We start from the raw sequence: 21224 nt of genomic DNA, 5'->3' as shown, positions 1-21224 counted from the left end.
CAAAATGTATGCATGGGGGAAGTTCTAGTGATCTGTTCCTAGACCTTTACTTCTTTTTCTTAAATTGCTTCCCCCTTCCCACGCAGGATTGAGCCTGACTGCTCCTTTACCTGCACCTAATTGGCCTAATCGTTCTTCACCAGCTGGAGCTAGGTGTCCCCTAGCTAGGTGAGAGGCCTACAGTCCATTTGTTCCTGCATGGAAACCCCAATTAGCTCATCTTCTCCTTCATGAGAGCTGGGTGGTAGGAAGCAGGCCAGCTTGCTAGTCCTGTGGGGTGGTCTACCCTCTCCCATGCTGGAGCACCTCACCCTCTCCTGCAGCAGCTCTTTCCAACTCTTATTATGTGCTGTCCTCTGGGGAGGCATGTCTCCACACACTGGATTCCCCTTCAGCTTACACCTGTGACTTGCACATGGCAGTCTGGGCTCCACAGGAAGCAAGCCAGAGCAATCACCCTCCTACATAGGATGAGTGAGCTGGTAAAGGTGTCTCACTCCTGTTTCCCAGTCAGTTTCTACAGTTGGTTCTAAACAAACTCTGGCAACTGGGAAAGATCTGCCCCTACTGGTTCTCAAAAGATTTGTGATAATAAATAAAAATCACAGCTTCTCAACCAAAACCCAAGTTTCATCTTCTTTACCTATCTGCATCAAAACTGCTGTGACCTAACATATGTCAGTCAATTCTCCTCAAGAAGCCATTAAAGCCTACTTAAAGGGTTTTTGGCCCCACCTTGGAGGACAGATGTTTGTAACTATGTACATAGTTATCCTGCAGTTTAAAGACTGGTTTAGGAAGGGGTATGGAACAATAATAAAAGGCACAGTACAAATTTAATAATAGCACATACAGAAAGTAATTATGCTAACAAACCATTCTGGGATACTGAGTTAATCTATAGGGGAAATGATAAATTTGGTGACAGAAATCATACAAATAAAAAGTTTAAAATTACTCTCAAGGAATATGAACGGGTTGAGTGGTTCAAATCAAAAAGGTTAGGATTACAAATTTGTCAAAAAAAAGGGAAACTCATGTGCTGGCAACGCTTTCAAGTTGGAAGTAGAAATCATCAAGGATGAAAATGGGGGCTATGTAGGACTGAAAGGCTACTGTTAGGGGCTTAAGTTAATATTTATGATGGTATAAATTCTACCAGGGGCAGAAAGAAAACTTGTCATAAAAATAATTCTAGAGTTAGTGCAATTTCATGAGGATGTGACTAACAGTGGGGGACTGGAATATGGTCTTTACCAACTCTGTTGTGAAAGGGGTATCACACATTAAAAGACTAAAAGGCATACAGAGAGTGAACTTGGGTATTTGCGAATACTTGATGTCTTGAAGGAAGTAAAGACATAAAGAGGGATTTCCATGCTGTAGACCAAACTATAGAAGATGGTCAAGTAGCAGAACGTATTCTAAAAACTAAGCCAACATGGGAATGGAGAAAGCAAATTCTGCTGATAGGGATAACTGCAATTAGGGATACAGACAATAGGCAAGAGAGGACTGGAATTTATTGGAGAAAACTGGCAAAGGAACCACGGGATTGGGAGCAAATAACTAGAGAGGGAAAGTAACAGAATGGGAAGAGGCCAAGAATTTACTGCAGGTTAGAGACTGCCTATACTCTAATATCAATCCTTAATAGGGAAAGCAAAGAGAAACAAATGGGGGGGGGGGGTCTAAACAAAAGGCCAACACTGGTAGAGTTTTTAGTAGAATCTAGAACAGAAGCTGCCATTAAAAAAGGAATAATTAGCACAGCATATACAATATTGCATGATAACTATAAGAATCAATCACAGGAGGTCAGAAAGGGTTGTAAGGAGACTGGATAAGCAATTCACAAAGAAATAATGGGAGGATGTATATACCTCTCTCAAATATGCAACAAAATCTAGAAGATTTAGGATTTTTGCTTGGAAATGTTTTATACCCCAAGTAGACTCCAGAGAATTTTTCCTCAGGCAAAAAGCAAATGTTGGAAGTGTGACAGGGAAGAAAGAGGTACTTGGGAACATATTTTCTGGGAGTGTAGTGAATTGGTGGACTTTAATGATTCCCTGCAGGATGCAGTGTCTGAGATGCTTAGTAGGCAGATTGATGTAATAATGTCTGAGATGAATTTTCTGAACTATGATGCAGAAATGGAATTGTCTAGACAAGGTAAGGCCTTGCTGTGTCTAATTATGGTGGCTGCCACAAAAGCAATTACTAGAAAATGGAAATCAAAATCTAAATCAACTATATTAGAAGTTGTGAATATAGTAACAGAGCTAGAACAACTGAAACTGAGATCTTTAGAAAAGGGTAGGAGCAAACTACATAGAAAAACTGGGAACTGTGGGAACAATATATACGGGGAGGAATGAGGTTTTAAAAAAGGTAGGACTTAAATGAGCTATGGAATGCTTGACTAAACATGATTGAGTAGATTATACGTGATGTATAATGTTTGCAACTGGGAGTGGTGTCAGTATGGTTTGTGATGTAAAATGCTTGCACCTAAGATCGTGTCGATGTGCTTTGTTTTCATTTATATAAATGGATGATTGCTTATGTCGTGATAGTTTAACAAAGCTGTTTCTTGTTTAAAAAGGGGCAGGAATTGTATAATTTATGTAATTCTGTTAAGGTTATACGCTATATAGCAATATATGTGAAGTACAATGTTTGTACATGTTAGTTTGTTAAAAACAGATCAATCACTTTTGTACGAATGTAAATTTGCCTGTCAGAAGTTATAATTCAATAAAGGCGAGTTAAAAAAAAAAGATAGAATATATTTGACACAATATAGTGCAAAATCTTCCCATAACAGTAGATGTCCTTCTCTTCACTGTTGTTGTATTACTTACATAATGATTTCCTGCCAAGGATAGCCCATCCGGCCAGTATACCAAAGCCTTTAGTATCTACAGGTGCTGTACATTACACATACGCTCTCCATGCAACAAGGCAAAGGGCATAAAGGTAATGCATGTGGACACAACACTTCCGAACTGAAAAGCCTCAGAAGGAACATGTGCGTCCAGGAGGAGAAAAAATGAGAAGAACCCCTCAGCCAGGAGGACAAGGAGAATGGAATAGAGCAGAGGGGGCAGGAGGGAGGGAGCGAGTACTGCAACAGTAAAGTGATGGACATCTACTGTTATGGTAAGATTTTTACATACTATGTCTTTCTATACGACTTCTGCAGTATTCCTTACATATGGAAGAGTACAAAAGCTCAAGAGCAAACCTGGGAGGAGGAGGATGGCATTAAGGAACTGTCAAGAAACCCATATAGGATAGCCCTGGCAAAGCCAGCTCTAGCCCTGGAAATAACATCCAACTTATAATGCTTGGTGAATGTATGGACAGAATACCAAATAGCAGCCTCAAGGATGGAATTGTGCCCAGGTCTCTCATGGACAGAAGCAGTCGGAGTTTGTATTAGGCCCATACCCTGCGAACTCCACTCGCCTAAGTATTGACAATTGGGGTAACTCAGAATAATTATGGCTAGACATGTAAAGACTCTTGGTCCATTAGGCTAGTAATCACCTATGAACTTATGAACTGGTATCCAGCCCCTTGAAAAAAGCACCAGTGGAAGCAAAATGAGCTTTTACTGAAGAGGAAGTAAATTTACCATAAAATTAATAACAAAAAGAAATGGCTTTAGAAATCCAGGAAGACATGGTCTGATTAAAAACAGTTAAACTCAAAGATATGGGATGAAAAGAAACAAAGAGCTGCTCAGACTTACAAATAAAGTACAGTTGTGTACACTTACCATAAATGTAGATGTTCGAGTGTATTCACTGCTGCAGTCATCACATTTGGGTTATCTGCCTGCAGGTAGCCCTCAGCCGGCCTGAATACCAGAGCCTTGGGATTTCTACATTGGATGCTGTCGCTTCTTCCATGACGTCAGGTTGTCAGGGGTATAAAACATGCAGCCGATCCCATTACGTCCGTTTTTCTTGCACTAGATGCCAGGTCCCCCAAAAAGGGAAGCAACTACATAGCATGGAACACCTCCAGCAAAAAGCAAATACATATGATATAAGAGGATCCAAACAAAGAGGCTAAGTAAAGTAAAGAAGAAGTCAGGGGGCTGGAGGGAGGGTAACCAGGACTTCAACAGTGAATACACTCAAACATCTACATTTATAGTAAGTATACAAACCTGTACTATGTTCTTTGTGTTTCACTGTTGCAGTCATCACATTTGGGTTGATTCCCAAAGCTAAGGTAGGGAGGAGGTAGTTAAGAAGCCTTAGGGCTGGCTATTAGGCCCTGTAAGACTGTTGTGACAAATCCAGCTCTAGACTTAGAGAAGATAGGTAGGTGGTAGTGCTTGGTTAAAGTGTGTACAGAGCTCCAGGTTGCAGCTTCCAGGATGTCCCTAGTAGGGACTCCCCTGAGAAATGTTGTAGAGGTTGATGTAGCCCTAGTGGAATGTGTTCTGATCCACTGTGGAATAGGTTTTCTCATGGTGTCTGTAGCACAAGTGGATGCAGTGTGCTACCCATTTAGAAATGATTTGCTTTGAAATGGCCTTGCCCTCTGCCCCTGCAGCAAAGCTGACTAGCAGTTGGTCTGCTTTTCTGAAAGGCTTAGTCCTGTCCAGACAGAACCTGAGCTGCCTGTGCACGTCCAGGGAGTGCAGGATCCTTTCCTATTCTGAGGATTAGGGGAAAAAAGTACGCAAATCAATGTACTGGTTTAAAGCCACACTAGATACCACCTTGGGCAGAAATGATGGGTTGGTCCTGAGGGAAACCCTGTCAGCATGGAAGATAATGAAGGGTTCCACGGCCATAAGGGCCTGCAATTCAGATACTCTTCTTGCTGATGTGATGGCTAGAAGTCAAGCTGTCTTCCATGAGAGGAATTGTAGCTCTGCTGTGGCAGCAGGTTCAAAGGGTAGAAGCGTGAGCGTTTCCAATACAAAGTTAAAGGTCCCAGGCAGGAGTGGGAGCTTTCCGGGGGGGGGGGTCTTAAATTTTTGGCTCCCCTCAGGAACTGTTTGACCAGAGGTTGCAAGAAAAGGGGTGGCTCAGTATTACAATGAGCTGAGATGGTAGAGGTGTGAAACTTAATTGAAGAGAAAGACAGGCCTTTGTGGAGCATTTCTGTTAAGTAATCTAGTATATGAGGTAAGTTGGGCACAGATGTGTCCATTCCCTGAGACCGGCTCCAGGAGCAGTAACTTTTCCACTTTTCCGAATAGGATTTTCTAGTACTAGGCCTCCTTGCCTCAAGAATGACATCCAGCACCTGCTCACTGAGAGTTGCTGGTGGAGAAGTCAGTGGATGAGCCAGGCTGCTAGGTTCAGGGTCTGCAGCTGAGGGTGCAGAATCGGGCCCGCCTGCTGGGACAGCAGGGAAGGAGTGTGAGGCAGGTGTCATGGTGACAGCACTGTCAGACTGCGCAAAAGAGGGTACCAGTGCTGGCGTGGCCAGTCTGATGCAATCAGGATTGTCCTTGGCTTGTCCTATTTGATCTTTAGTAGCACCTTCAATAGGAGTGGCAGAGGTGGAAAGGCATAGACAGAGGATTTCCCAGGTGAAGGATAGGGCATCCACTTTCCAAGCTTGGCTGTGGGGAGTTCTGGTACAATATTTGCTCAACTGATAGTTCTGAGGGGAAGCACAAAGGTAGATTTCTGGTGTCCCCCACCTGTTCCTCAAAAGCTTGAATATTTTGGGTTCCAGTTTCCACTCGTGTGGGTCCATGAGATTTCTGCTTAAGTCATCTGCAAGTGAATGTAGTTTGCCTGGCAAGAATTGAGCTTGCAGGTGCACTTGGCTGCTCAAGGCTGTGTTCCACAGAGCCATGGCTAATCTGCAGAGTGGGTAGGAATAGGTCCCCCCCTGCTCATTTACGTACTACATAACTATGGTGTGGTATGTCTTCACCAATAGCTGTCCTGGAGGAATAAGGCTTGTGAAGGCTGTCAGAGCATTCTGTACAGCTAACATTTCTTTTTGATTAATAAGCAGATGTATCTGCTTTGGGTTCCATTTGCCCTGAATGCACTGCCCTGCCATGTGAGCCCCCCCCATGCATAGTCTGATGCGTCTGTTGTTAAGGTTTGGGCGGCAGGGGGTAGAGTCAGGCCTCTGCCCACCAAAGGAACTCTGTCCTTAGACAAGGAATGATAGGAATCATTGTTTCCAGGTCCTGAGAGTGTTGACACCAGAGACCTTTTAGGTACCATTGAAGTTTCCTCATATGCAATCTTGCATAAGGAATTAATAGAATGCAAGAAGCCATAAACCCCAGGGCTTGCAGTATTTTTCTTGCAGATAGCCGGGTTTTGGTGGCCAGTAGATTGAAGTAATTTGTCAAATAAATTTGTTTCTCTGGAGTGAGGAATGCCATATGGGAAGTTGTGTTCAAGCTTGCTCCCAGGAATACAATCTGTTGGCTGGGTACCAGTTGTGATTTCTTTTCTTTGATGGTGTACCCCAGTGAAGTTAGAAGTCTCTTTACAAAAGCCAGGTGCTGTAGTTGCAAGTCCTGACTGTCCGCCTGAATCAGGCAATCGTCCATGTATGGGTAAATTTGAATTCTTCTCTGCCTGCAATATGCAACGGCTGGAGCTAGGCACTTTGTGAATACCCTGGGCACAGTAGATAAGCCAAATGGAAGTGCAGAGAACTGATAGTGCATAGAGCCCACTCTGAATCGCAGGTATTTCTTGCAGGATTCCCTTATGGGGATGTGCAGATAAGCTTCTTTTAACTCATTCACCCAGAGTGCCTTCTCATGGTGCTTGTGCCTTTAAGGCTGAGCGCGCCATGAGAAGATACAGTTTTCAAGCCATCCCCCCCCCCCCCCCGAGTGCTTCTACAAGCGAGAGAAAGTGTATTGCTAATTTTTAGTGCAACTTAATGTAAAACACTCTGAAATCGTAACTAAATATGTAATTTATCATATCTAGTTACGATTCAGTGTGTTTTAACATTAAGGTCACATTGAAGTTTTTGCAGAAAAATCATTTTAAAAAGTTCTTGCTAAGCAAGTGGTGGCAGCCAATCGGATTCTTGCATTCCGAGCCACCACTTGCATAACACCTCCACCCCATACCCAAGCTTCTTTTGTTCGCCCCTAATAAATAGTGGGTCCAGCAGCAGGTATTTCCTTCTTTTTGCGAAGAACTGGAGATTTGACCTGCTACTGGATCCTCTATTCACGGACCGCCATATAGGCACTACGAGGAGTTCCCGTTCAGCCACTAAAGTTTCGAGTTCCCGGTCAGCTCAGCAACTACCTTCTCTTTCTGCCGTTCCCAACCAAATTTGTGAGGTACTGTACTTGTTTTTTTCCTGTACAGTTTTTCCTGTATTTGTTTATAACTGTTATACCGATTTAGACATGGGTGCATGGGGCGCAAGCCAACCGCTTTTTAAACTTGCGTTTTTTTTTTTTTTTTAAATAAGTTGCCTAAAATTGAAGCACGAGTCGAATCGTTATATTTCCGATAACGAGTTGAAACTGTTTTCACTAAAGCCAGTTAGTGAGTTTGTAGTTACTGTTGTTGGTAGTATCCACAATCATCTAATAAATTGTGCTGTAAAGTCTTTGTAAGTTGTGCAGACTGTAGATTCCCTCATATAGGCTATATTGAAACTCGCTGCGTTGAATGTGACCAAAGCAAACAATTATCCGTATAGTGTTTGGTGGGGACATTGCCGCAAAATGGCCATAGTGAAATTGTAGAATAGTTCCGGAGTTTTTAACGCTTTTTTTGTAAAAGTTTTGTAGGTGGTGATGTTTCTGAGCCTTTTATTGTAAGAGAGAAGCCTCGAACTCCATGGACGTTGCTGTGGAGTTGAGAAGCTGGTTGTTGATAGGCATTCTCTCCGACACCAGGTGCACAGTAATGTCTTCCTCTTTGGAACAAATTTTATATGAAAGCAGGCTTGTAACCTTACTCGCAGATGAGCAGCATAACTTGATTACAGCGCAGCAGTGGTTTCGAGGATTGCAGTTCTGGAACGGTTTCTTGCAACTTGCTTATTACTAGTTCTTTTATAAATGTTAATGCTTTGTTGGAGCTGTTCTCCCCGGGCCTCCGCTGAAAATGGACATGTGTCCAGTGTGACAATCCCCAATCCTGGTAAGTGTAAAATAAAATAAATAAAACTAGTGGATGACAGGACAGGAACTTTCATTTTCTTGTGATTTCCGAAAGTCCTGTTTTGGTGCAGAACAGGGGATCTGGTATTGCGGATCGTATTTGCGTTTACTGATTTCGTAAGTAAAAATGTGAGTGCTGGCTTATTGAACTAACTAAATATCTCCTTGATTTTAGTTGTATTTTTAATTGTTTGCTTTGTCTAATTCTGGAGGTAGTTTAGTCGGTCGGATCTCGAGCTAAAGTACGCTACGGAAGAACGTTAGTACAGTAACAGTGCGACCTTGTTCTTCATCTTACACATTATACAGATCAAGTATTTAATACTTTGCAAATACATATTACTTACTTAAAGGCTTTTCTAACTTTATCTTATATGATCATTATAACATGCTACTGGATTCTGTATTTGCTCAGCTGTACTTATACCCATACACCTTTCTACTTATTTTTTTTCTATCTTCCTCCTGGGCCAGCACCCTTTGGCACCAGAGTTGCCAATCAAGCTCTAATCCCTTGAGCAGTACTGAGGGCTTTATTATGGGTTTACAGTGGTAACACAGAGGAGGCCTGCTGTACATAGTCAGGGAGTATGTCCTCCTGTAGGGTGTTGGAATTTTCCTCTTAGAGAGGGAAAAATGTTTAGTGAACTATGCGAGTGATCTGCTGATGTCAAGTAAACAGGCACTGCGGACTTCCACTGATAAACTAGTGTACCATGGGCCTAAATCAATATTTCTGCTCCATAATCAAAACGAAATATGGAAATGTTCAATACCCAGTTGGGGAAGTACCATGGATAAGGGTGGGTGATCCCACTTTTTTAAGAGGAGAGCCTGCATTCTGAAATTCCAAAGCCTATAACTGTGATCCCTTACAAATGAAGGGGTACTAGTAAATGGAGTCTGCTCAGAAGAAGGAATTGTTGCCACAATACAGTAGGGGAGGGGGTCACTACTGGACTGGTAATTTTCATTGCATACTCAATTGACCAGGTATACGGTCTGGAAGGAAATGCTGATGTTGCTAATGATACAAAGGGCAGAAGACATGAAAAGTGACTTGGTAAGATTAGAGGAACAATCTATAACAAAACTTAAATTCAATGCAAATGCAAAATAATATAAATGGGAAGCAAATACAGAAAGCAGTAGCAACAACAAAGATCAGTTATGATAACCTTTGATAATATAAAAGTAAGCAGCAATGTAAAAATATAGCAAGCAGAAGCCTGGCACTAGTGTGATGCCTAAGGAACAGAGTCAGAGGAATACTAGGATGAAGCAGTTTCATCAGGAGAAAGCCAGATGTTGTCCGTCATCTTTCTAGGGTAAACAGTAAGTACCTTTTGTAAGAGTGATGTATATAGTTTTGTGAACTCTGCATTCCCAGACAGGACAAAGTCCAGAAGAGCAGTAAAATGTTGCCAGTCTTAACAAGAAGGCATGTAAGAAGAGATTACTACAGCTAAAAACAAATGTAAATTTTTGGAAGAGAGAGAGACAGGGGGCTATAACAGAAAATTAAGTACTTCAAGGCCAGATAGGGGCTTCAAATGAGGTGAAGGAGTAGTATACAGCAGCTGAACTTTCTGAACAAATCAGTATGATGTGTAGTTAAAGTGGGAGATAGGGCTAGCCTTATGGTTGTGGTTAAAACTTTTTTATACACATATTAAAGTATTAAACATGTCAGAAATGCGACTATTTTGAATCCTTAGGTTCAATCCACAACTTCTGTTTCCCCCTATTTTTGCACATGGGTTCGGGCTATGACATCAATAGTGACAATCATCTACAGCTAGTGTTCACATCACTGTTGGCTAGCCCTGCTGCAGTTGTCCTTCCAACACACACACACACACACACACACACACACACACACACACACCATGGCCAAATTTAGAGTATCCAGTCCACCTACTGCATATTTTTGGAATGTGAGACAAAACCAGAGCTTCTAGAGAAAACTGCATGAACATAGGGAGAACATAATGACTCCACACAGAAGGCACCCCCAGCAGAGAATTGAACAAAAGAACCTCTTGCTGTAAGGTGAGATGTAAGCATTTCATTAATATGGGACGATGTGGAATTCTTTTTTTTTTTTAATCCATCCATGCGTTAGCTAGATTCTTCCCCTTTTTGCATCTCTCTATTATTGCAACTCATTCCCTCGAGTACAGCTCTTTTGAGTGTATAACTTTAACTCCCAGTGGGTATGGCCTGAGCCTTTAAAAAATTAATTTATCACCTTACAGTTCTAGCAAATCCTTATTGACAGAGGTCAAATATCAATACAAGTGTGTTTGCCATCATGTATGCTTCAATGTAAATTATTCTGATACCTTGTATGTAGCATGTTTTGTAAATTATTAATGCAAATGTGAACAATCAATATTTGACACCTAGAGGCACAGTAGGAGCTAACTGCAGAAATGCCTGGAGGTACACTCGGCTCCTTTGTTCCATATGACTTTTTACTTTTTTCATGTAGTACCGCGATAACAGTTTTTTTTTTTTGAGATACAGTAACTATAAACACTCTCTGCATCATTTCCAGTTTGCATATTGTCAGAAGGCAAAGCTATTGGTCTATACTTGTTAGAATGGCTTGCAGGTTCATCTTAAGAAATTGTTTGGGAGAACGTTGTAAAGTAAAGTAACATACCACATTATGAAATGCCACCCTATGACAAGCGATAGGTGTGACAAGGCTTTTGGGTTACTTAGCTGCTGGGTTTGGATGTCAGGTGTTAAACAAGTCAGTGAATTTACAGCTAGTGACCTGTGATAGTATTGGAAAACCTTTCTTTTAACTGACAGCTTGCTGAGTCGTGAGTAGTATTTATACAAAGATTCAATAATGGCTACGGCAGATTCCGGTCCTGAATACTCGCCCTTTTTCACAGTAATGGGAGCTTCATCTGCTATGGTATTCAGCGCCTTGGGAGCTGCATATGGCACAGCAAAGAGTGGAACTGGTATTGCTGCTATGTCTGTTATGAGGCCTGAACTCATGAAATCCATCATTCTTGTTGTTTTTTATTGCCATTTATGGCTTGGTGGTTGCAGTGCTTATTGCCAATTCTCTAACTCCTACTATTCACTGTTCAAGAGCTTCCTACAGTTGGGTGCTGGATTGAGTGTGGGCCTCAGTGGTCTTGCAGCAGGCTTTGCTATTGGAATTGTAGACGATGCAGGTGTGAGAGGGATGTATGTAGGTGTTTAATTTGGGAGGATTGCCTGGAATTTAACACCCCCCCCCAACCTTTCAGTCCCATTCTTCAGAGCCTTTGGGGGGTGATCTGTAAGCTGGGTTATGCCATCAAGGAAAATTCTGTGTATAAATATAGAATTGTAATTTTTCGTTTTTTATTTATGTAGCTCTCCCCTCAGTCTCCCTCCCTTCCGGTGTAGTCAGCGTATGTAGGTGAGAGTAGTAAATGTATGAAGGTCAGGACAGCAATTAGTGAGTTACTTCAGTCCCTCATCCCTTAGGTCCATTGCTGAATGGGCACATGTAAAGAGAAAAGGCAGAGGTAAGGCAGACTGCTGCCACTGAAGGAGGTCATGAGACCATAATGGTATCAGCAGTCTGAGTGGGCAGCCGGCACAGCTATGGGACACTACAGATAATCAACATCTGGAGCCCCATGTCTGTCCTTGGCATATTAGTGGAGCGGCGGTCCTTACCCTGCTTTTTCTCTTTACATGTGCCCTGGCTGTGCACCCTTGTCAGTGCCCACCCATGCTTTATTTTAGATAAGGTAAGACTGTCTTCTGCTGTTCTGGGAGTCACTGGAAAGGGAGCAGCCAAAAACCTTACGCTGTCCCATCGCCGCATATTGTGTTGCTGGGTGCATCACAGGGGGCATACCCAGCCAGCATGGATCTTGTGATCCACCGGGATCGCACTTGGGAACCTGGAGACTCTACAGCACAGTCCCATAGTGCTGCTGTCCTCGGTAAGCATGGGCTTGGGTGTGCCACTGTGATGTACTGCAAAAACATGCAAAAAGACACAGCCTGGGTCAGTCTTGGTCTTTTGACATGTTGCCTTGATGTAGCTCTCCCCTCAGTCTCCCTCCCTTCCGGTGTAGTCAGCGTATGTAGGTGAGAGTAGTAAATGTATGAAGGTCAGGACAGCAATTAGTGAGTTACTTCAGTCCCTCATCCCTTAGGTCCATTGCTGAATGGGCACATGTAAAGAGAAAAGGCAGAGGTAAGGCAGACTGCTGCCACTGAAGGAGGTCATGAGACCATAGTGGTATCAGCAGTCTGAGTGGGCAGCCGGCACAGCTATGGGACACTACAGATAACCAACATCTGGAGCCCCATGCCTGTCCTTGGCATATTAGTGGAGCGGCGGTCTTTACCCTGCTTTTTCTCTTTACATGTACCCTGGCTGTGCACCCTTGTCAGTGTCCACCCATGCTTTATTTCAGATAAGGTAAGACTGGAAGGGAAGATGTTCACTGGTTCAGAAGGGATGGCATTCACCTAACTGAGGTGGGCATTGGATTCTTCTTGACCAACCTCCACAATGGCGTGAGGAGAGCCATGCATGACTGTGAGAAGAATGGAAAACACCCATGACCAAGTCGGACCAGTATAGTAAGTAAAACACTATTATGAAATGTGTTATGTAAAATTTATTTCTCTGAGCTTGGCAAATAACTGTTATGGAAATTATGATTTTTTCATATTTTGGTAAATAACTTTGCAAGGGAGCATCTGAATGTGCCAAGTAATATCTCATTTTGAAGACAGTATTGCTGGTTCTAATATGGTAAAAGAATTGTGCCAGTATGTTTGACACATGTGCAGATATCAAAGTTTGTTTGAGACTTATGGTTATGGAAATTATAATTTTTTCATATTTTGGTAAATAACTTTGCAAGGGAGCATATGAATGTGCTAAGTAATACCTCATTTTGAAAAGATTATTTATAGTTCTAACATGGTAAAAGAATGGTACCTGTATGTTGTACTCATAGGCAGATATCAAAGTTTGTTTCTGACTTAGGTTATGGAAATTATGATTTTTTTTTCATATTTTGGTAAATAACTTTGCAAGGGAGCATCTGAATGTGCCAAGTAATATCTCATTTTGAAGACAGTATTGCTGGTTCTAATATGGTAAAAGAATTGTGCCAGTATGTTTGACACATGTGCAGATATCAAAGTTTGTTTGAGACTTATGGTTATGGAAATTATAATTTTTTTCATATTTTGGTAAATAACTTTGCAAGGGAGCATCTGAATGTGTTAAGTAATACCTCATTTTGAAAAGATTATTTATAGTTCTAACATGGTAAAAGAATGGTACCTGTATGTTGCACTCATAGGCAGATATCAAAGTTTGTTTCTGACTTGGGTTATGGAAATTATGATTTTTTTTCATATTTTGGTTAATAACTTTGCAAGGGAGCACCACATTGTGTGAAGTAATGCATCATTTTGAAGACAGTGTTACTCCTTACAACATGGTAAAAGAACTGTGTCTGTGCACTGTACACACGTACAGGTATCACAGTTTGTTTAGTCTTGTACGAATATGAAAATTATACATTTACAATACTTCTCATTATTATGCCCATATCTTTGCAAGGGAGCATGGTAATCACACAAATGATGCGTCATTTTGAAGCTGACATTCAGATGCACAACTTCTACACTGATATGTAGGCTCTGTCTGTTACAGGTGATGAGATATGATGCTTTGTTTATTTATCAATTATGAGAAATAATATATTAATCATATTTCTGTGAATATCTCATGAAAGGAGTGTCACACAGTTATGGTTAAAGTATCATTTTAAAGCTGACATTCATACTAACAAATTAAATTCAAATTGTATGGGTCTGCATGGTACATAGACCAAGATATTGTGCTTTGCTTTTCCAAAGAATTAAAAAAATTGCACAATATCAGCATTCCTTGCCAAATATTTCATTATGACTTTGATATGCACTATCAACATTTACACTGTTGGAAAGGTCAGTGTCTGCTGAACAACTTTCGCGTTTACACTTTTAGTGTAGCTCTTACAGTTAAAGAGTTATGAGCATTTGTTTTCTGTATAGTATTACAAATGGATTTTCTGAAAATGAGCTCAGGCTGCTCTGTTGTTCCTATGGTGGAATTCAGCAGGCAGCTTTTCCTGAGCTGCTCTGGAGTGAATGAGTTAAGTCTAGGGTTGCTAGCCAGGAGTCCTTGGCTAGCATAGGAAGCAGCTGCTGGAGAGTTAGCATTTTGAATTTTGGAACCACCAGAAAGGTGCTGAGAATAGACAGATCCAGGATAGGACGCAGATAGTTTTCTTTTCTGGGAACCCAAAACAATCTGGAATAAAAGCCTCGTCACCTTTCTTCTGCTGGGACAGGTTGAATAGACTTGATACTGAGGAGAGAAAGTACTTGCTTTTGGGCCTCCGCCCACTGGTTTGGGGGGAGGTCTGGCCATCTGCTTAGGGTTGGGAGTGAGTAGAAGTGGAATCTGTATCCCTGGGAAACAATGTTTAAGACTCATCTGTCTTGGGTAATGCATTCCCAGTTTTTGGCACGCAAGGCAAGTTTCCCCCCTAAAGGTGCAAGTACTAGGGCAAGGCTTGGAAGAGTTAAGGATAAGTCATTGTGCCATTTTACCATAGGCTGGTGGCTTACTGCTCCCTGTTTTGGATGTGGGAACACTCCACTACTTAGATCTGTGTATAACCTGAGACTGAATTCTTGGTGGTCTGCTGCCCCTGGGCTTGGACTGAGAAGGCCTGGAAGGGGCTGGAATGGACCAGTTTTTCGAAGGCCAATGTCTACTGAATCTAGGTGGCTGTACTTGTAAGAAATCTTTAACAGTTTGCATAGATTTAGCTTTTTCCTCCATCCTTTTGAGGACGACTTATGCTTTATTGCCAAACAGATGCTCTTGGTTTAATGGTGCATCTAATAATTTTGCTTTGACATGATCTGGCAAGTTTTGTTCCTTAAGCCAAGCATGCCTTCTAAGAACAGACCCAGTGACAGCAGCCCTGCAAGATGCTTCTAAGGCATCAAACCCACATTGCAAAGTATGTTTACCAACTTGGTTAGCAGAATGCATTAACTCTTGCAAATCTTTGTGTTCTGCACAGTTAGGAATCAACATAATTTTCTGTTTAATTAGTTCCATAACATGCTGCTGATACTTTAACATATGAAACTGGCAATTCAAGGCCCTAACTGCCAGAGTAGTAGAGGTGTATACCTTCCTACCCCATCTGTCCAGGGCCAAAGAATCCCTGTCTGAAGGGGTAGGATTTTTGGCAGCTGTAGCCTTAATGCCTTTAGGTGCCTGGGAAATAGTCTCTGGATCCGCAGAAGGATTCTTAAAAAGGAATTTGTGGGAGTCAGGTACTCTGTAGTACCTGTCAGGCTTCCTGGGAGCTGGAGGCAAGGTATCAGGGGTAAGGCTGGATTCCAAGAAGACATCATCTACAATTTCCAGAACAGGAGGAATAGCTAGAGGCCTGTGCTGTGTCTAGTCTAAAAATTCCCTTAGTCTCTTCTTGGACAGAGTAGTCCTGGCTCTCCCAGCAGAAATGCTCTGTTCTTAGAAAGCATGCTTGGCTTAAGGAACAAAACTTGCCAGATTCACCAAAAGAAAAATCTTCTGGCGGGGAAGCAGAGGGAATGCAGTCCTCTGCATCAGAATCTTCATAGGTAGATAAGGGTATGTCCTGGTAATCAGAAGGATCAGAGTACTCAGATTCCTAATCAGAAGAATCAGAAGGAAAAATCAGTTCTAAGTCTCTGAGGGGAAAGGCTGGCTTCCCCTAATTAAGGTAATGAGGTCTTCAGCCATTCTAAGCATTTTTGTGGCTTGTGGGCCTGAGAATGTGCTTTGGTCGTCGGTTTCCTAGGTTTAGTATGAACTTTAGGCCTGAGAAATTCGGTATTTTTGGTTTGAAATGAAGTAGTCGATTTAATATGAAGATCGGGAGGTTAGAATACACCCTCAGAAGCTGGTGCCTGCACAGCGGCTCCGGACCCATCCAAGGTACAGACATCCGCAGGTTCCATAGTCGAAGAAGCATCTCGCAGCATATCGGACTCCGAATGGGTCTCAGTAGAGGCCTGCAAATCTGCAGAAGTGGGTATCAGGGGCTGCGAAAGCGCCTGAGTACAGGTGGACTGGCGACTAGCTTAACGGTAGCATCGTCAGCAGTTTTGGACCTAGGCGGTCTGTCTCTGTCTTTATCCTTACGCTTTTTAAGAAAATTAGTAGCCAGGCGGCTCATCGAAGACAGTATGGAGATAGAGCGCCAAAGAATTTAGCTACAAAAATTGCCAGACGACGAATAGTACGGGCGTTGAGCAAGACACAAAACCGATAGCGAGAGATGTCGTGGTCTGGGCCTAAACAGGTTACGCAGTAAGAATGAAAATCTCTGTGAGGTATTTGCTTTCCACAGTCAATACAATTATTCATTTTTTCTGACATCGGTTAGAGCAAGAAAAAAGGATCCCCAATGGGGTACTTATCTTTTAGAAGACTTCAGGTCTGAAACTCAAAAACGAAAATTTCAGGGGTTGGCTGACCAGCACTTGTGAAATGTTTCTGCTTCGGGTACCGCACAACAAGAAAGACTGATGTAATGACGTCGGCTGTATGTTTTATACCCCTAATGACCTGACGTCATGGAAGAAGCAACAGCATCCGACACAGAAATCCCAAGACTCTGGTATTCAGGCCTGCTGAGGGCTAACTGCAGGGAGATAAATCCAAATGTGATGACTGCAACAGTGAAACAAGAAGAACATCTTTAGTTCTATCCAAATAATCTCTGAACTGCCTGTACAAGTACAAGGTGTGAAGAACCTTTCCACTGGCAGGCTGCAGAAAAGGAAATAAGGAAAGCAAATGAATAGACTGATTAGGGGATAAGTTATTATCTACCCTGGGCATAAAATGATTAGTATAAAAGACATCCTGTTAAAAACTAAAAGAAAGAACAGTCATAAGAGAGCCTGAAGTTCAGAGAAACCCTCTCAGACAAAGTAAGACCCAAAAGAACAGTCTTCCAAGTACAATGTTGTAAGGAAGTTGAAGCAGCAGGCTCAAACGAAGCACAAGTCAATATTTCAGGAATAACACTGAAGCCCCAGGAAGGAAGAATAGGCTTTCTGGGAGGCATGATATGAAGGACACCTTTAAGAAACTGTTTTGGCCTCAAATCTAGAGGCTAGAGGAAGATTCAAGGGCAGACAAGCCGAAGCTGCTGATAGGCAAGTTTTAACTGAAGAATATGCCAATCCAGTAGGAGTAGATCATACAAATTAGAAAACCAGAGGAACCTCCACAGGCAGAGGATCTTGGTGGCAAGAGAGGCACCAGACAGAAAATTTATTCTATTTGGACAAATATGATTTCCTGGTAGTGGGCTTCCTGGCCTCCTGCATGACCCAAAGCACGTCCACAGAAAAAAAGGTGCCAAAAAGGGATCACAGCCCTATCACCCACTGCACCAGTTGAAGGGTGGACAAGTGAGGATGGATAAGAGACCCCTCGCCTTGTGTGAGAAGGTCTACTCAGTGAGGTAATTTGTGTTGATTGCTCCTGGCCAAGTGACAAGAGAGGGGAACCAATGCTGTTTGGGCAAAATGGGAGTCAGTAACACGATTTTGGGAGAGTCCGAAAACAAAGGGTGTCCACTTTTCAAGTCAGAAGACTTGGGATGCTGGAACAGAAAAAAAGGAAGTTGTCTGTTCAGAGGGGAGGCAAAAAGATCTACCCAAGGAATATCTCACCTATGGACAACATCCAAGAACACATTTCTGTGAAGCGCTGATGAGCCTGTGCGCTGGACCTGCTCAAACAGTCTGCCATTAGATTATGCTCTGAAGGAATGTAGATGGCCTGAAGAGTCACTTGATACTGGACAGCTATATCCCAGACCTAAAGAGCTAGTATTTAAAGAGGGTAGGCCTTGTACCCCACCTTGCTTGTTGACATACCACATCACTGTGGCACTGTCTGTGAAAACTTTGAGGTTCTTTGGATAAGAGAGGGCATGAAACGCCTGAAGAGCTAGAAGCAGAGCCCTTATCTCCTTTATACTGATGTGGTCTGACTTCTAATGAAGAGGCCAGAGACCCTAAACCTTGACAGAGATGAAGGAAAACTCCCGCCACTTATCTGAAACATCTGTAAAGAGCTCTTGAGTCAGGACTGGCGCCTGGAAAGTAAGCCCTGGGGTGACAGAAAGTTGATTAATCCGCCACTGAAGCACGAGCTTGAGATAAAGAAGGGAACCAAAATGTCCAGGGGGTAACAATGCTGAAGCTACACTGACTTGAGGTACCACTGAAGCTTTCTAATGTGGAGCCTGGCCAGAGGCAGAATGGCAATGGTGGAAGTCATGAACCCAAAGAACCTGAGAAAGCCCCTGGGCGTGACTGCATCCAGAGGAAGAAGAGACTGGATACAGGCAATCAGTGAAATGGCCTAGGGGGCAGGCAGAGATGCCAGCATGGGGATGGTCTGAATCCTGCAACAAGGAAAACATGATCATGAGGAGGGGTCAATACTGCTTTTTAAATGTTTATGGTGAACCCCAGACTCTGTAGCAAAGAAATAGTAAACTGGAAATCCTGAAACTCAGTCTCAGGGGGTGTAGCTTGAATGAGCAGATCGTCTAGATAAGGAAAGATATGAACCCCTCTCTTCCTGCAAAAAGCAATGACAGGAGCGAGGCATTTGGTGAATACCCTTGGGGCAGTAGAGGTGCCAAAGGACAAAGCAGAGAACCGAAAATGCAAGGAAGAAAAGTACAGTTTTGTACCTACCATAAATGTAGATGTTCGAAGATCCACATTGCTGCAGTCCTAACAATTGGGTAGTCCGCTGTCCTCGGTCGGCCCGAATATCAAAGTATAAGGCTGACGTCGGTCAGGGCGCATTTGACTGACGTCAGTACGTCAGGGTACAAATGCGCATGACCGGCGTCATATCCTCAGTCTTTTCTTGCCCCAGATGTCAGAAGACCCTAAAAAGAAAGGTCAAAACCAAAAGACAGCAAACAACCAACCAACCACCCGTGCACTAACTATATGTACAATATATACAATATACACAAAATGTACAACCCAACCCACACAACCACCTCTAACAACAGAGGGGAAGGAGGGAGGGTAAATTGGACTGCAGCAATGTGGATCTTCGAACATCTACATTTATGGTAGGTACAAAACTGTACTATGTTCTTCATCTCACATTGCTGCAGTCCTAACAATTAGGTAGAATCCCAAAGCAGAGGTAAGGGAGGATGGCTAACTACAAGGAAGCAGGAGCTGCCAAAAAGTACAGTTTTGTACCTACCATAAATGTAGATGTCCGAACTGGATAGCATCTGCAGTCATAACAAGTGGGTTGTCCTGTCGTCAGGCAGCCCTGCAGTCGGCCGGATTCCAAAGTCCGGGTCCGGCTTCGGCTGATGTCGCACTCCACCCGACGTCATCTCTGCTGGTCTTCGGGTATAAAAGCATCAGCCGACGCCATTTTCCTCAGTGTTTCTTGCCCCAGATGCCAGTAGCCCTCTTGCAGGGTAAAATTTGGATAGATGCCAATGTTTCCAAATAGATAGAGGTAAACACAACAATAAGCATATATGTACATATATACAAACAAATACACCATAAAAGACTCCCCCCCAACAGCTAGCTATTAGGAGGGTAAACACCCTAGGAGTACCACAGAGGGAAGGAGGAGGGTAATCCTGACTGCAGATGCTATCCAGTTCGGACATCTACATTTATGGTAGGTACAAAACTGTACTATGTCCTTCATGGATGCATCTGCAGTCATAACAAGTGGGTAGAATACCATAGCCAACTAGGGAGGAGGATAAAGGTAGATTATGGTGTGTTTAAGATCCCTTGCAGTACAGCAGTGGCAAACCCTGCTCGGGATCTGGAATAAAGAGGCAAATTATAATGCTTGGCAAATGTATGCACGGAGGTCCAAGTAGCCGCCTCAATAATGTCTTTGGTTGCCACTCCTCGTAAGAAGGCTGTGGTAGTGGCTGTTGCCCTTGTAGAATGAGGTCTTATGTTCTGTGGAATTGGTTTTCCATGGAAGGAGTAACAGTATCGTATGCAATTTCCTATCCATTTGGAGATTGTCTGTTTGGAAATAGCTTTTCCTTCCCTTCCTGTTGCATAGGCTACAAAAAGTTGGTCAGTCTTTCTGCTATTTTTGTTCTGTCCAAGTAGTAGCGTAGCTGTCTATGTACATCCAAGGTATGCAGTATTCTTTCCCTCTGTTTTGTGGGTTGGGAAAGAAGGAAGGTAGGTGGATTGCCTGGTTTAAAGATACTCTGGATACCACCTTAGGCATAAATGTAGGATTAGTCCTCAAGGACACTCTATCTTGGTGGAAGATTAGGAAGGGTTGCACTGCCATTAAGGCCTGTAGTTCTGAAACCCTCCTTGCTGAAGTAATTGCCAGTAGGAAAGCAGTTTTCCATGACAGGTGTTGTAGGTCTGCTGTTGCTGCTGGTTCAAAGGGTGCTAGTGTCAACTTTTCTAGCACAAAGTTTAAGTCCCAAGCTGGTAATGGTGGTTTCCTTGGAGGTTTTACATTCTTGATTCCTCTGAGGAACTGCCTGAGCAAAGGGTGCGAAAAACAGGAGGATCAAAGCTGTATTCTGCTGAAATAGCTGATGCATGTATCTTGATGGAGGAGTAGGACAGGCCTGAATGAAGAAGTTCGCCAGATACTCCAGAATGTTAGGCATATCTATGTTTGACACATCTTTTCCTCTTTCGGTACTCCAAATGACAAACCTTTTCCATTTTCCAGCATAGTTCTTTCTTGTTGAAGGTCTGCGTGCTTCAAGAATAATGTCTTTAACTCTTTGGGAAAGTTCTGGATTAGCTGCTGCTATGTGATGTTCCATGCAGTCAGTTGCAGCGTTTTTAGGTTTGGATGTATGATGCTGTAGTTGTTCTGAGTTAACATCAAAGGCATCAGGGGTATTGGCCACATGTTGTTCCGAGACATGGTCTTCAGTAGTGGGTACCAGTGTTGTCTTGGCCAGTT

The 21224-nt window shown here is 42.7% G+C and overlaps 1 protein-coding gene and 1 pseudogene across 1 annotated transcript in view; one reads left to right on the top strand and one right to left on the bottom strand.

The window, feature by feature from the left end:
• RSF1 (remodeling and spacing factor 1) overlaps positions 1–21224 on the bottom strand; it is an 801570-nt gene that overhangs the window by 448450 nt on the left and 331896 nt on the right. The gene's annotated exons all lie outside the window — the stretch shown is intronic.
• On the top strand, positions 10930–11490 carry LOC122803617 (annotated as a pseudogene).

This window comes from Protopterus annectens, chromosome 5.part1 (genome assembly GCF_019279795.1).
Source record: "Protopterus annectens isolate FY-2018-M chromosome 5.part1, PAN1.0, whole genome shotgun sequence".
Lineage (NCBI taxonomy): Eukaryota > Metazoa > Chordata > Ceratodontiformes > Protopteridae > Protopterus > Protopterus annectens.
This window is presented reverse-complemented; position numbering and strand designations above follow the sequence as displayed.